Raw genomic sequence first — 16,224 nt, 5'->3', positions numbered from 1 at the left:
AAATTCGCCACGAAAATTACAGAATTTTCCAGTTTTTTTTTTACTAAACTTTTCGAGCGTATTTCTCTGAGTAAAATAATTAAAAAGATTTATATGAATTATTTTTTCAAAAATTCTTTTAATATTTAGTAAGGAAACAATTTTCCTGATTTCTGCTAAAAATTAGCTGTTTTACATCAATGTTTTCAGAATAACGTTTACATAAATATTTTCTCATTGTACCGTGCGTTTCAAAATGAATAAATTTATGTATATATATTAAGTTTTATTTAAATTGATAGATTATAAATGAAATGAAAAAGCAACTCAAACAATTTTTCCTATAAGCTTCCAATGTGAGCACCATTTGTCATACGGCACACATCCAGCCGATATGAGAGTTCATCCCATACTTTAATCGACTTAAGTCAGGTAGGTACTCAAGTTGGTTACATCAGCTGGTAACGGCAGCACATACGCTTGATCCTTTATAAACCCTAAAGAAAAAAAAATCACACTGTGTCAAATCCGGAGAACGTGGAGGCCACGGCAAACGAGCCTTGTCATCTTGTCCCAGGCGACCGATCCAGAGGTCGGGGAGAATTTCATTGAATCGATCACGTGCAGCGTTATACCAGTGAGAAGGAGGACTATCTTGTTGCCAAATAAAGTTCTGTAATTCGTATTGCAGTTCAGGAAAGAGCCATAGTTGTAGCAAATCAAATTGTCATTTGACACACTCAGTTGTCCTGTAGTCCTCCCTTTACAAATACAAGCAGTGGTTTCTAGTTATTTATATTACCTACGAACGTTATTGTCGCTCGGGGACATCACAACGGAACTTCAAACAGAACGCACTTTGAACAGGAATGCACACTTTGCGAAATACAAAATACAAAACGCTTTTTGTTGGCGGTCACAATATTTGCTAGCGCTTTCAAGCGGAAGGTACAGGAAACAATTTACGAGCTTGCACACAACTATAACTGATTGAGTTGCTCTTTCATTTAATATATAATTAATCATTGTTTGTGACACTTGAAAAGTATTACGTAGTTTTAATACCCCGATATTCATTTGGAACCATATTGAATTTTAAACTCCATTTTTGGATTATGATGTGTGATTTATCAGACTCTACATATATTTCTTTTATCAAACATTTATAATTTACAAAAAAATAAATATTATGTCATTTTTCTCCTTAATTTTTAGTGGTGTTCAAGTATCTTAACAACCAACCCGGACTACATGGCTGTTTATATAATATTAATAATAATAATTTAAGTCAAATGTGTACTAATACAAAGTTTACGCGTGTGTTAAAAGAGAGATCAATCTGTTAAATTTGCTACACATCAAAATAGTACACAGACAAGTATAAAATCAGTACTGTATTCTATGTTTACTAACGGATAATAATTTGCACTTCTGTATAATGAATGTTATCGCTCTTAACGGTTTTTATATTGTTTAACCCATTTGCTTAAAAAAAACCATTTATTACAATCGTTAAGAGAAAAACTTGACCGTATGAATATACCTTTTGTTAATATAAGAGATTAAAAGAATTTAACAGCTTATAATTACATTATGTCAAGTAATCTTATTTTAATTATATCATTTTTTTCTTTTTTTTTCAGAATTATACGGAATGTTATTTCTTCATTAAAGGTAATTGTTTAATATATATATATATGTATTCTTATTTATTATTTATTTTTTGTGAAACGGAGAAATTTTTCCAAAAACATGAGGCGTCGTAATATCGCCTGGTCGTGTGAGATTCTTATCTGTCTACTAAAACCTCTCTTTTACTAACGTTTATCTCGGATTTGGGATCGCTTTCGTATTACTTCAGTCCAAGTATGTTGCTTTGAGCAAACCTTTTATACGTACCACCTACGTAGTCATCTAGGGGTCCACTAAAAACCTCCCTTCTTCAAATGCCTCAGAAACCGTTCGACGTAAGTTGATATCAAGTCTCAAATCGTTAAAATTGGCTGGACAATTGTTCAGAAACCTCCAACACCGAATACAGGACTTTTCATTCCAGGGTATGCTGAGTGCAGCCAGAAGAGATGTAAATCAATCATCAATTTCTCTCTCGCATTACCGGTATAGGGATGCTAACTTTTCCAATACGATGGCGATATTTGGGGAAGTAGCCATGATCCTGTGACGAACTGGATAGATAAAAAATCCACCATTTGTTTGACTCATTCAAGATGTTAAATAAAAGCTCCCGACTCCCAGCACGTTGATCTGTATATCAGCCTTGTAAAGAAGGATCGGTTTGCTGGGCATTTCTCTCACCACCACACCATTCGGTCGACCTAAAGCGTACGATCAAATGTCTGTGCCACAAACGGCTACTGAGCCTCGAACAGTTTAGCGACCAGTATCCTAAATACCTTCTAGAGCTTACCTAATACCGTAAACGGACTAAGCGCTGTAGATGCCATATACCGCTCACTTGTCATATATTTGCTAAAATTGGTAGGCGCACCCCGCCAACTACTAAAAATATATATGACATCCATAAATTAAAATTCATTTCATCGAGACAGCAATTCGCTGCCACGTCTAGGTCGCCTGAATGCCAGCAAGTATCTGTCTACCATATTAAAGCGCTTGGACCATTTATTGGCTGGTAGTTAGCCATATATATATATCTCTAGGTTAGCTTCAGGTTATATTTTTAGGTTAGCAGTGCGGTAGGAGTCTTTTCCCTTAGGTAAACTACTGATGTCGGTTGAACAAAGAAACCGCATAAGGAACTCCCGCACGGTCCGACAATGCGGCTCTTGATACATTGACTCGCCGCTTTTAAGTGGCCAATTTTTCCTTTGACCTCTAAATTCCAGGGTGGCCCAGTTTCTTCCCCTCATCCCTCAAGAACAGGGCAGTCAAACATAAGGTATTTATTTGATTGGACCTCCACACAGACGCACAGCTGATCAGCTACCAGGTGGAACCGAAACAGATATTGGTTTAAATTAAAAAGGTTGGTGAACACCTCGTTTTAAGGAAGGATGGAATAGTTTATAGACATCACCTTGTTTGGTTTTGGTACTCCCACGTTAACCATCATTCTACTAACGGCCGCCTTTTCAAACACTCTCTGGGTATGAGCCCAGAAGGTAAAACTTTGTGTCGACAGTCAAATTTAAATACTTCGTCGATCTAATTGTGAAAATCTTCAGAAGGCTTACTTTCATAAGTACGATTGTGGGAACTTATCTTCTAATCGCCGTGACAATCTCGGTATTTGAAATAACAAATTCGAGTCCGCAATCTGACACAGGTCGATACTATGAGCGGAAGTGACTGCGGTCACATCGTTCCCGTATCCCAACCGAAACACGTCCCCCGGTATCTTAACCCTGAACAAGATATCATAAAATGCGTTTCACGGTTCAAATACCAAGATAGACCCACAGGACAACCTTACGGGTGACTTTCATGTTGTTTCCGGTCACTGTGTTAAGATGAACTCAAAAATTCCGAACTTTGCTGGAAGTGAGTTCAAAATGACACACCATCTGGCAAAATTGAAGACATTTCTAATATCAAACGTCATCATCAGGACCAGTTGTCTAACCATACGGCAACATGCCTGCGCCCGTTCCAACACCTCCGAGATGATTTTAACGTTAGTTTTCTCTCTGGAACCTATGCTCACTGCCTGAAAGATCACCGGCCTCTTGAATTCCAAATAATTATCACTGTTATACATCTTTTAATGATAATTTACTAGTTATATACGGTATAAATATTAGTAATACATCAACAATGCTTTTCATAATATTGTACAATGTGTACGTGAATTTAATCATAATGCTTAAATCTAACTACGAAACCAGATACCATTGAAAAGTAAAAAAATTTTGATATTTGGCACATTTTTTTCGTAATTAAAAAACATGATAAAATATTTCTACCTATTCAATAGTCATATTTCCTCTTATACTCATATTTCATACTCAATACTCATATTTCCGCAATTTCTTAAAATGTATTATTACATTTTAAGAATTTTAATAAAAAAATTAACCTGTCTTAACTTCACTTTGGGTTGTTTAATTTATTTAACTGAAACATATAACGTCTTTATAAAAACAATTTTTTTGTTTTGAGAAATTGAAAAATAAAAGTACTAATGTATCAAATTTCGGCGAACACAAGTAAAACACAATAATAATTAATTTTTTTGATAAAATCTTAAGGATTTCAGAAGTTATTACAAATCAGTAAACTTTTATCAAAGCTTTAAAAGTAATAATAATGTGTTTTATATTTATTTATTTATACATTTTCATAAAATTTTACGGTCAAAATCCGTTTATATGCCTACTATGATGCCTGCCATGTAGTTAGTTAGTTACTTCTTAGATTGCGCCATTGAAACGCTATATTGAAATAAAAAAATAAAATTTTAAATATAATCTAACTTGGCGGGCATCGTTGTTGGCATATAACTAATTTTGACCCTGTTTTTTAATTAATTTTTAAATTAAACTGACTTTACGCTCATGTAAATCAGATAAAAAATTATACTTTACTATCTGTGCATTAACTAAACGTCCCGGGTCAAAAACCCAATGAGAAAGATTTTTTCATTTATCTTATAGAATTTAGATATTTTACACATTTTTTTAATTATCAGTTTTGTCTATCAAAAAAAATAAATAATAATACCCGGGTGTTCGAGAATTATATGAACAACTTTGATGTCTTATTAGAAAAAAAGTAATAGTTCTATTAATGAGTGGTTAGGCGCTCTTTTTAACAGGTAACTCATAAAGTTTTCCACAGTAAATACTACATAGCGTGTAATCACATATATATCCGCGTACGTCAGTCACCATAAATCCACAGATGAAAGCACGATGTGTAGAATGGTTTATTGAAACAAAATCAGATACACAAGTTCGACCTAATTTTAGAATATAAAGCCACCCTCTAGAACAAGTATTCGTTCTCGGTATGATAAATTTTAGGAAATAAGCAGTGTTGAACATAAGAAGAGTGCAACCACATCTAGAATATCAGATAAAGAAATGGAGATCATTCGTCAGTCTTTTGTTCTCAGCCACGGGAAGTCGAATCGGGAGTGTAACGTGTGAGTTAAATCTTCCACGATCTACCGTTCACAATGTTTTGAAGAAACGACTAAAATTTCAGCCTTATAAATTACAAACATTGCAGCGCATTACACCACAAAAATCGCATCCAAGAAAGGAGTTCGGTGTACTATGTTTTCAAATGAGAATACATTTCAAATGTCTGGAAAAGTTCGAAAACGTTCCAAAAAGGGGATCAGAGAAACTACACGTTACATTTGTTTTATATTAGAAATAGCCCAAAACTTAATGTTAAGCATGGACTGCTTCTCGATCCTGTATGTGATCGGACCCTTTTTCTTTTCGGAAACGGCAATTAATGCATATATTTATCTAGACTTGTTAGAAAGGTTTATTTATTCTTATCTTGAAGAGTTACAATCCGAAATCATATTCCAAAAAAGATGGAATATCACCACATTGGGGTTTATTAGTGTGTGAATCCTTCAATCAAAATTTTCCAAATCGCTGGATTAGACGTGACGAACCGTTCGCTTGACCACCTCAATCACCGGATATAATTCTATGTGATTTTTTCCTATGGGGTTTTATCAAGTATAATGTATAAAAAAACTCGTGTAATGAATATAGATAACCTTAAGTAGATTGATTGATTTGCATGGTATTTTTCCCGCCACCACCCCATTCAGTCGCCCTAAAGCATAAGTCAGTTCAGCGACCAGTGTTCTAACTAGCTCCTAGAGCTAACCTAATTGCGTAAGCGAACTAAGCATGATACCACACACCATTTGCTTCGTATCCCAACGCTCACTTGTCATATATTTTAAAATGGATAGGTGCACCCCGTCAACTACTAAAATATATATGACATACAATAAATTAAATTTATCACGTCAAGACAGCAATTCGATGTCACGTCTAGATACCTGTTCACCATATTAAAATGCTTGGAGCCTTAATTGGCTGGTGGTCAGCCATATATATCTCTAGGTTAGCTCCACACATAAGTGCGGTAGGAGTTTTTTCCCTTAAATAAACTACTGATTTCTACCTCCGCCTTCCAGAGTACCGAAAGGGATTTTTTCAATATTCCCATGTCTTTAAAAAAAATTATTCCTTAAAAAAATTTAATTTCTATAAAGAAAAAATCTTAGTTTTATTAAGCTTCAAACTGATCAATAATGATATAATGAAACTAGTATTAATTTTATTAAAAAAGGTGGCAAGTTAATCATACTTTAACTTTTCTGTGTTATTAGATACAAATGTTGTTTATAAATACGAGTAAATATTCAGTATGTATTCCTTTCGTACTAAAATATCATGTTATAGCAAAAACAGATGGCATTTATCAAAAATTTTAATAATTTCATGTTGTTATTATTATTATGTTTAATGTTATCAAATTTAGGGTTTAATATTACACAGAATTTTTAACATTTTTGTATATCAATTCAGACGAAATGAAATATACAACCTTTTGAAGATGCTCTGGTTACATGATATATAACTTTTAAAGTATATCACAAACGAATTATTTTTTTTTTTAGGCAATATTAAACAATGTATTAAAATATTTTCCATCTTTATTTTATGATTATTTACTTTTACATAGTTCAAATACTGGAGAAGTTCTCCAGCCGACTTAAGTCTGGATCATTTTTTTTTAGTGTTTCAGGCTTCCGACACCGTAAAGGTCATATATCACACAATGTTCCATCGGTACACATCAGGAGCTGCTAACTCGTTAGTTCTTTCAGCGGGTTTTGACCGATCTACTTACGTTCCCTGAGCGGCGGTTCTTAGCTAAAATTAGTGGAGGTTATGCTTCATAAATTTTTTTTTGCGCCTTTTGAAGGCCATGGTTAATTTTTTTGTAAAATAAAAGAACCGAAAAAATGAATCAAATAGAATAGGTGGAAGCAGGATAATAATCTAATTCTACACTTTATCACATTCAAGAATATGCAAGTATTCGGTTTAACCGAATAAATAATAAAATGACTTTTTTTTTTTTTGTCTTCAGTCATTTGACTGGTTTGATGCAGCTCTCCAAGATTCCCTATCTAGTGCTAGTCGTTTCATTTCAGTATACCCTCTACATCCTACATCCCCAACAATTTGTTTTACATACTCCAAACGTGGCCTGCCTACACAATTTTTCCCTTCTACCTGTCCTTCCAATATGAAAGCGACTATTCCAGGATGCCTTAGTATGTGGCCTATAAGTCTGTCTCTTCTTTTAACTATATTTTTCCAAATGCTTCTTTCTTCATCTATTTGCCGCAATACCTCTTCATTTGTCACTTTATCCACCCAACTGATTTTTAACATTCTCCTATAGCACCGCATTTCAAAAGCTTCTAATCTTTTCTTCTCAGATACTCCGATTGTCCAAGTTTCACTTCCATATAAAGCGACACTCCAAACATACACTTTCAAAAATCTTTTCCTGAGATTTAAATTAATTTTTGATGTAAACAAATTATATTTCTTACTGAAGGCTCGTTTAGCTTGTGCTATTCGGCATTTTATATCGCTCCTGCTTCGTCCATCTTTAGTAATTTTACTTCCCAAATAACAAAATTCTTCTACCTCCATAATCTTTTCTCCTCCTATTTTCACATTCAGCGGTCCATCTTTGTTATTTCTACTACATTTCATTACTTTTTTTTTGTTCTTGTTTATTTCCATGCGATAGTTCTTGCGTAGGACTACATCTATGCCGTTCATTGTTTCTTCTAAATCCTTTTTACTCTCGGCTAGAATTACTATATCATCAGCAAATCGTAGCATCTTTATCTTTTCACCTTGTACTGTTACTCCGAATCTAAATTGTTCTTTAACATCATTAACTGCTAGTTCCATGTAAAGATTAAAAAGTAACGGAGATAGGGAACATCCTTGTCGAATTCCCTTTCTTATTACGGCTTCTTTCTTATGTTCTTCAATTGTTATTGTTGCTGTTTGGTTCCTGTACATGTTAGCAATTGTTCTTCTATCTCTGTATTTGAACCCTAATTTTTTTTAAATGCTGAACATTTTATTCCAATCTACGTTATCGAAAGCCTTTTCTAGGTCTATAAACGCCAAGTATGTTGGTTTGTTTTTCTTTAATCTTCCTTCTACTATTAATCTGAGGCCTAAAATTGCTTCCCTTGTCCCTATACTTTTCCTGAAAACAAATTGGTCTTCTCCTAACACTTCTTCCACTCTCCTCTCAATTCTTCTGTATAAAATTCTAGTTAAGATTTTTGATGCATGACTAATTAAACTAATTGTTCTATATTCTTCACATTTATCTGCCCCTGCTTTCTTTGGTATCATAACTATAACACTTTTTTTGAAGTCTGACGGAAATTCCTTTTTTTCATAAATATTACACACCAGTTTGTATAATCTATCAATCGCTTCCTCACCTGCACTGCGCAGTAATTCTACAGGTATTCCGTCTATTCCAGGAGCCTTTCTGCCATTTAAATCTTTTAATGCTCTCTTAAATTCAGATCTCAGTATTGTTTCTCCCATTTCATCCTCCTCAACTTCCTCTTCTTCCTCTATAAAACCATTTTCTAATTCATTTCCTCCGTATAACTCTTCAATATATTCCACCCATCTATCGACTTTACCTTTCGTATTATATATTGGTGTACCATCTTTGTTTAACACATTATTAGATTTTAATTTATGTACCCCAAAATTTTCCTTAACTTTCCTGTATGCTCCGTCTATTTTACCAATGTTCATTTCTCTTTCCACTTCTGAACACTTTTCTTTAATCCACTCTTCTTTCGCTAGTTTGCACTTCTAAAATACAGATAAAATACTAATAAAATGTCAATACAGATAATATTTTTTTTAGTATTATTAGATAATAACTTAATAAAATGTCCGCTTAAAAACACTACAGTTCAACGGTGCTTAATTGAAATTTCTACGTACACATAAACAAATACGTAATTAGATTTTACAATTACCTTCTCTTTTACACTTCCAGCGTGCTTTTGGACAGATTTAGCGATCAAAAAGCCCTTGCTTTTCGCCATCTTCTGATCGCTATTGTAAAACCAACTATACCGCTTTCATATTTCTTCCACCGATTAAATTAGAAAAAGAAACGAACAAGGAACGTTCCATACATACGCGGAGTAAAAAAAAAAACCACCTTCCACCAGCACGCCATGCACTGCGGGAGCGACAGTGCTCTCTCTCCCTCGCGGCCTCGTCTACAGCTTCCTATCTGCGCATGCGCACACCAGCCAAACACCACTCCGCTGGAATTGTGAAGCTCACACTTCCATACAAATATTTTTGTATCTTTTACATAAATATGGGGATGGCTACTGACATTAAGCTTAAGGATTATATATTGTAGAATTATAAAGAAAGAATTAAAGAAAAAAGGACTCATTATATTAAATGTCAAATCGATAATCAAATGACAACAGAGGTTGCTACAGTTCCACAGTACACGGGAGCCGCCACTGCTTTCCCGTTATAACTACAGCTGCTATAGTATCATATACTAGGGCCGCCTTTTAAGTTTTTACAAAAACAATGTAAGAAAAACGTTTTTGATACAAATCTTTTTAATGTTTCTCAAAATATTTGAATTTAAAGTTTATACACTTTTGCGTGTGTTCGAACTAATTCTCGAAACATTTTTTCCACTTTGTATTTAGTATCTCAAAAACATGGTTCGGGAAGGATTCAACAGTTTCTTGATGTGATGAAAATCGCTGTCCACGCATTTTTTGGTTTACATTCGAGATCATCCCAACCCCTTAGGGAGAAGATATCCACCTTGTGACGTTACCGGTCGCCATACCACTTCCTCCCGATCAAAGCCCTCAGGGGCTTTAAAAGGAGGTCGTCTTTAGACCCTCTAACTGATTACATCTTACAATCATCAGTAAAGCCTCGGTCGGAATACCACCTATGTAAATACCTTGGTAGACAGTTGCATCAGTAAAATACATAATACAAATTTCGCTTTCACGTAGGCCTCAAACGGACATCTTTACATCCAACCTAACATGATTCTCTCAAACTAACTGTCCGAAACTGTGGGGCGAACCCCGCGCCTAGTCCAGATTTAACAGCACCGTTCGTGACTGTGAATGCCTCAGAGAACGAACGAGATTAAAGTTAAATCGGTTATACACTCATACCAATCAAAATTATGTCTTACGCAACATAGAAATTCAGACCTACACCCAAATATGTCGACCAATTCACCTAACAAGGGGAACGTAACCTCATTCCGATCCCCGCAGGAGCCGGGGATAAATCCCATACCACCACCACGGTGTCTCACGTGGCATTACAAAGTCACAATTAGGATCGTCACCGACGGAGGGAAGCCACACATCTCCGGTAGCACGGGTTACCATACCACATTCGGGATCAAAAAGAAGTCGTTAGGCGATAAATCTTGTGAATATGGGCAATGTGATTATTTTTCTCCGTCAAATAATCAATTGTTTGATATGCAACAAGTGTGAGAGCTGGTACTGTCATGATGAAGAATTATGAGACGTTTTCGATTGTTTTTCCTGATTTCATTTATAATTTCTGGCAAACAAATTGTTGTATACCTCTCAGTATCAACTGTTCCTCGATCATCTAAAGGAGCGGTTGCTACATATCCAATATAACCGAAGAAACAAGAGAACATTTTCTTGGAAGGGGTTCGCGAACGAATCCCTTTTGTTAGATTCGGTTCATCTTGGAACACCTAAATAGTTGACTGTTGCTTGATTTCCGGGTCGTACGAATTTATCCAATTTTTGTCTCCTGTTACGATGTTGTATACGGATTTTGAATTTCCTCGGTCGAATATTTTGAACATTTTCTTAAACGGATTGACACAAACCTGTTTTTGAGCTTCCGTCAAATTATGCGGATTCCTTCGGGAACACATCTTTTTCATAACTAAATGTTCATTCAAAATGGATTGTACTGTAATCTTTCGATTTGCCTAAGGATGTCTCCATCTCACGATAAGCTACATGACGATCCTGTTCAATTATGTTGCGCACAGCATCGATGTATTTTTAGAACACGAACAATTTTGGTCGACCTTCTCGAAATTGATCGCTGACGGAAGCACGACAGCGATGAAATTCTGCAAACCGATTGTAAATAGTCTTTTCTAACGGTGGTTCATTACCAAATATTGAACAAAGCGATTCGAGGCATTGATTTTGAGTGAGGCTTTTAATAAAAATCGTAAAAAAACACCCGACGAAAACCTTCACGTGGAATTTTCATTTTTTCAGAAAACTGTTTTTTTTTTTGTTTTTTTAATCGCTTACTGTAAACAAACTATTCGGCCGATTCCACTGTTCTAACAATGAAAAAAGTCAAATTTGCCAACAATAGTAAAGTCACATCTCAATAGTACTATCGTTTGTAAGAACTTAAAAGGCGACCTCCATATCGCTAAAGCTGGGAAATTAAAATAATTTGTCTATTTAACGATAGGAAAGTTTGTAATTTTTCTGACGTCATCAGCGACTGATAGTACATTGTTACATGGTAAATATGCAGCTACTTGTAATGTTTAATAATAATAATAATAATAATAATAATAAATTGGATTACAACACTTATTTAACAGTTGTTTTTTTCTAATCATTCATTTGACTGGTTTGATGCAGCTCTCCAAGATTCCCCATCTAGTCCCAGTCGTTTCATGTCAGTATACCCCCTACACCCTACAATCGTAACATATTGTTTTACGTATTCCAAACGTTGCCTGCCTCTATAATTTCTTCATCTACCTGTCCCTACAATATCAAAGCGACTATTCCAGGATGCTATAATATGTGGCCTATAAGTCTGTCTCTTCTTTTAACTGTATTTTTCCAATTGTTTTTTCTTCATCAATTCACCGTTAACTTCTTCATTTGTCACTTTATCCACCCACCTGATTTTTAACATTCTCCTACAGCACCGCATTTCAGAAGTTTCTAATCTTTTCTTCTCAGGTACATCTATCGTCTAGGTTTCACTTCGAAATAAAGCTACCCTCTAAAAACATATATATTCAAAAATGTTTCCTGACGTTTAAATGAATTTATAATGCAAGAAAATTATATTTCTGAATGAAAGCTCGTTTCGCCTGTGCTATTCTGAATTTTATATGGCTCCTGCTTTGTCCATGTTTAGTAATTCTACTTCCCAAATAACAAAATTCTTCTACCTCCATAATCTTTTCCCTTCCTATTTTAACATTCAGTAGTCCACATTCGTAATTTCTACTACATTTCATTACATTCGTTTTATTTTTCTTTATTTTCATGCGGTAGTTCTTGCGTAGGACTTCATTCATGCCGTTCGTTGTTCCTTCTAAATCCTTTTTACTCTCAGCTAGAAATACTTTGGCATCACAAAATCGTAGCATCTCACCTTTATCATTTATCTTGTACTGTTACTCCGAATCAAAATTGTTCTTTAATATCATTAACTGCTAGCTCTACGTAAAGATTGAAACATAACGGGGATAGGGAATATATCCTTGTTGGATTTCCTTTTTTTATTACCGCTTCTTTCTTTTCTTCTTAGATAATTACTGTTGCAGTTTGGTTCCTGTAAATGTTAGCAATTGTTCTTCTGTCTCTATGCTTGAACCCCAAATTTTTTTAAATACTGAAAATTTTATTCCAGTCTACGTTATTAAATGTCTTTTCTAAGTATATAAATGCCATGTATGTCGGTTTTTTTCTTTAATCTTCCTTCTACTATTAATCTGAGAGCTAAAATTGTTTCCCTTGTTCCTATACTTTTCCTGAAATCAAACTGATCTTCTCCTAACACTTTTTCCACTTTCCTTTCAATACTTCTCTACAGAATTCTAGTAAAAATTTTTAATGTGTGAGTAGTGAAGCTAATTTTTCTATATTCTTCACATTTATCTGCTTCTGCTTTCTTTGGTATCATGACTATAACACTCTTTTTGAAGTCTGACGGAACTTCCCTTTCCCTTGTTCCTATACTTTTCCTGAAATCAAACTGATCTTCTCCTAACACTTTTTCCACTTTCCTTTCAATACTTCTCTACAGAATTCTAGTAAAAATTTTTAATGTGTGAGTAGTGAAGCTAATTTTTCTATATTCTTCACATTTATCTGCTTCTGCTTTCTTTGGTATCATGACTATAACACTCTTTTTGAAGTCTGACGGAACTTCCCCTTTTTCTTAAATATTACACACCAGTTTGTATAATCTATCAATTGTTTCCTCACCTGCACTGCGCAGTAATTCTGCAGTTATTCCGTCTATTCCAGGAGTCTTTCTGCCATTCAAATCTTTTAATGCATTATTAAATTCAATCTCAGTATTGCATCTCCCTTTTCATCTTCCACAACTTCCTCTTCCTCTATAACATCAACAGTTATATAATCAGAAGAAATAATATTGTATATATATATATACGTGCATGCAAAAGTGTTATCGTTAATTAAATAGAGTAATCTGTTATTATAAAATTTTTAAACGTTAAAATATGAATTTTACAACTTAAAAATAATGAAGGATAGTGGTAGTGTACTTTTTACCCAATGGACACGTATCTAAAATTATGGATTTCGGTTAAATTAATATTGATGAGATGAACACAAATGAGGTCGTATTGAAATTTTTAGAACATTAATTAAGAACAAAATTAGTGATTTCTTATTGGCTTTGACCTGAAAAATCGATTGAAATAGCTCCCAGAACAAAATCTTTAGTAGATTTTGAGAAATTTGAAATTAAACCAATAAATTGGGATAAAATACCACGTTTTTTATGTTTGATATACAATGACTTTGTTAAATGGATGGTAAACACATAGAACTTTTATACAAATCTTGTAGGAAATTTAATTCTAAACAAAATCGTTTAAAGTAAGATGAATAAAACAAAGAAATTTAAAAACACTATGCTAGACCAAAGTGTATTTATACGTACCAGTTTATAATAAATGTACAAAAATGAAGCACCATCTTCAACACATTTCTTGGTACGCTTCTGTACTATTTTAGGACATATATGAACTTTTTCTGTTATTTTCCCGAGTAGAATAAATTATGAAAATCCTTGGAGAACTTCGTGATACACTCTGTATAGTTATTAGAAATGAAATATATTTCTAAAAAAAAAAGTCAACGTTTTTTTTATTTTTATAACTATTTTGTAAACATTAAATTTTTAACGTATTAATAAATATCTTTCCTTCCAGGAAATCGATTCTAATACGTTCTGGATTAAATATAAAGACGTTTTACTATAGTTTATTTGGTAATACGAGTTTTTTTTTTTTTGACTTAATTTATTAAATGTTTTATAGACTATAAGAGATTAATTTCATCGTCATTTGTAGATTTGTCAATTATTTTCTAATGTCTCAGTAATGGTCGGTTTGAGTATGTACATGACTACAACTCATTTACATGTCATATATATGATCCTCATTTTATTGGGCCGTATGGGTCGGGTGGGGGTCACTTATTGTTCACTGGTAACAAGATTATAAGCTCACCAGGCTGGTATAGTGGTTAACTCATCATCGAAAATCAGCCAATTTTGATATCGAGAACGCTGTTAAAAAGTGGAAATGTTTTTGGAAAAAAACAGCTGACAACACAAGCTCACCGAGCTGGGCTAGTATAGTGGTTAACTCGTCTTCCAAATCAGCTGATTTGGAAGTCGAGAGTTCCGGCGTTCAAATCCTAGTAAAGGCAGTTACTTTTATACGGATTTGAATACTAGATCGTGGATACCGATGTTTCTTTGGTGGTTGGATTTTAATTGACTACACAACTCAGGAATGGTCGACGTGAGATTGTACAAGGCTACACTTCATTTATATTCATACATATCATCCTCATTCTTCCTCTGAAGTAATACCTTACGGTGGTACTGGAGGCTAAACAGGAAAAAGAGAAAGTAACAAAATTATCGTAAAAGCAACCTCAAACATTCTTGGCAACCCATATGTTGAGGAAAATTAAGTTCTAAGTGCATTTTTTTCATAAAAATAAAAGTAAAAGAAATTAATATATAATTTGAAAAATCAGATGTTTACTCTTTATTTATTTTACTTTATATCAAATAGGAAAAAAACACTACCTTTTTTTGTAAACATTTTTATACTTAGCAATATTTATTACCTCTTAAAGAAATATAGAAATAGAATTACTGTTACATTGAATAATGTAGTCGTGACATGAATTGCCATTTGTAAGAATATTATCAAAGATACTACGAAATATTTTTTTTTTTATATCGTGACCCGCTTACTGAATTTCACCAAATCACGCTTTAAATCGTCTCACAAATTTAATCTGTCATACTTAGGCAAATCATATTATACAAATCTCTTTGTGTAATTTTCATCAGAAAATTCGTAATTTTTCTTTAAGATACCTTATTTAAACTTCAATTTCGTAAGAATTGGGCTTTTATAATAACAACTAGCCTGAGGGGTTCGCTCTCTAGACCCTCGGTTCCCAGGCGAGACCCAAAACCGATCCAGGGGCTCACTGAAGCCTTCAAGATCACCTGATCGAACCCAGGGGCGAAGAGGTCGAACCTTCGCTCACCATTCTCGTTTAAACCCCCGCATTGTTCGTTATCCTCATGGTTGTGAAAATAATACTATTAAATAACAATTAAGGTATTCAGGCTTTATAGAAACCTGAAAAAGAAACAAAATTATAAAAAATTACTAACTATGGTAACTAAAGTACATAGATCGTTGAAGAGGAAAATGCCAATCCTATTTCATTTCAACGGTGACAGAAATTTAATAATGAAACAATTTTGTTTCCCTTAAGGAATACCGTTAATTCACAACTTTACCTGGAAGGGGTCTACGGTCTCGATGTATGACTTAAAACCTTCCCGGGGGTAACACAAATATATTCTGCATATTTGAAAGCAATCGGTAGTTTCGGTCACGCGTGATGCTAATAAAAACAAATAAACTTTCACATTTATATATAAAAGTGGCCCACATCTTATGTATAACTGCAAAAGTTATGTAACTTTCGTAACTTCTCGCAGTTATTTTAGTAAATTTATAATCTTTAATAAAAGTACTTCTAGTATTAAATACCCGAACTATTGCAGGAAATAGATAGTCGTAAACACACACACACACATAGAGAGA

General features: G+C 33.9%; 1 protein-coding gene across 1 annotated transcript in view; it reads left to right on the top strand.

Moving 5' to 3' along the window:
* Positions 1-1,619: 1,619 nt before the first annotated feature.
* LOC142333037 (uncharacterized) overlaps positions 1,620-16,224 on the top strand; it is a 179,762-nt gene continuing 165,157 nt past the window's right edge. The window contains exon 1 of the mRNA XM_075379825.1: positions 1,620-1,653. The gene's annotated coding sequence lies outside the window, so the exon portion shown is untranslated. The remainder of the gene's footprint in view (positions 1,654-16,224) is intronic.

The sequence above is a fragment of the Lycorma delicatula genome, chromosome 12 (genome assembly GCF_047948215.1).
Source record: "Lycorma delicatula isolate Av1 chromosome 12, ASM4794821v1, whole genome shotgun sequence".
Taxonomy (NCBI): Eukaryota; Metazoa; Arthropoda; class Insecta; order Hemiptera; family Fulgoridae; genus Lycorma; species Lycorma delicatula.
This window is presented reverse-complemented; position numbering and strand designations above follow the sequence as displayed.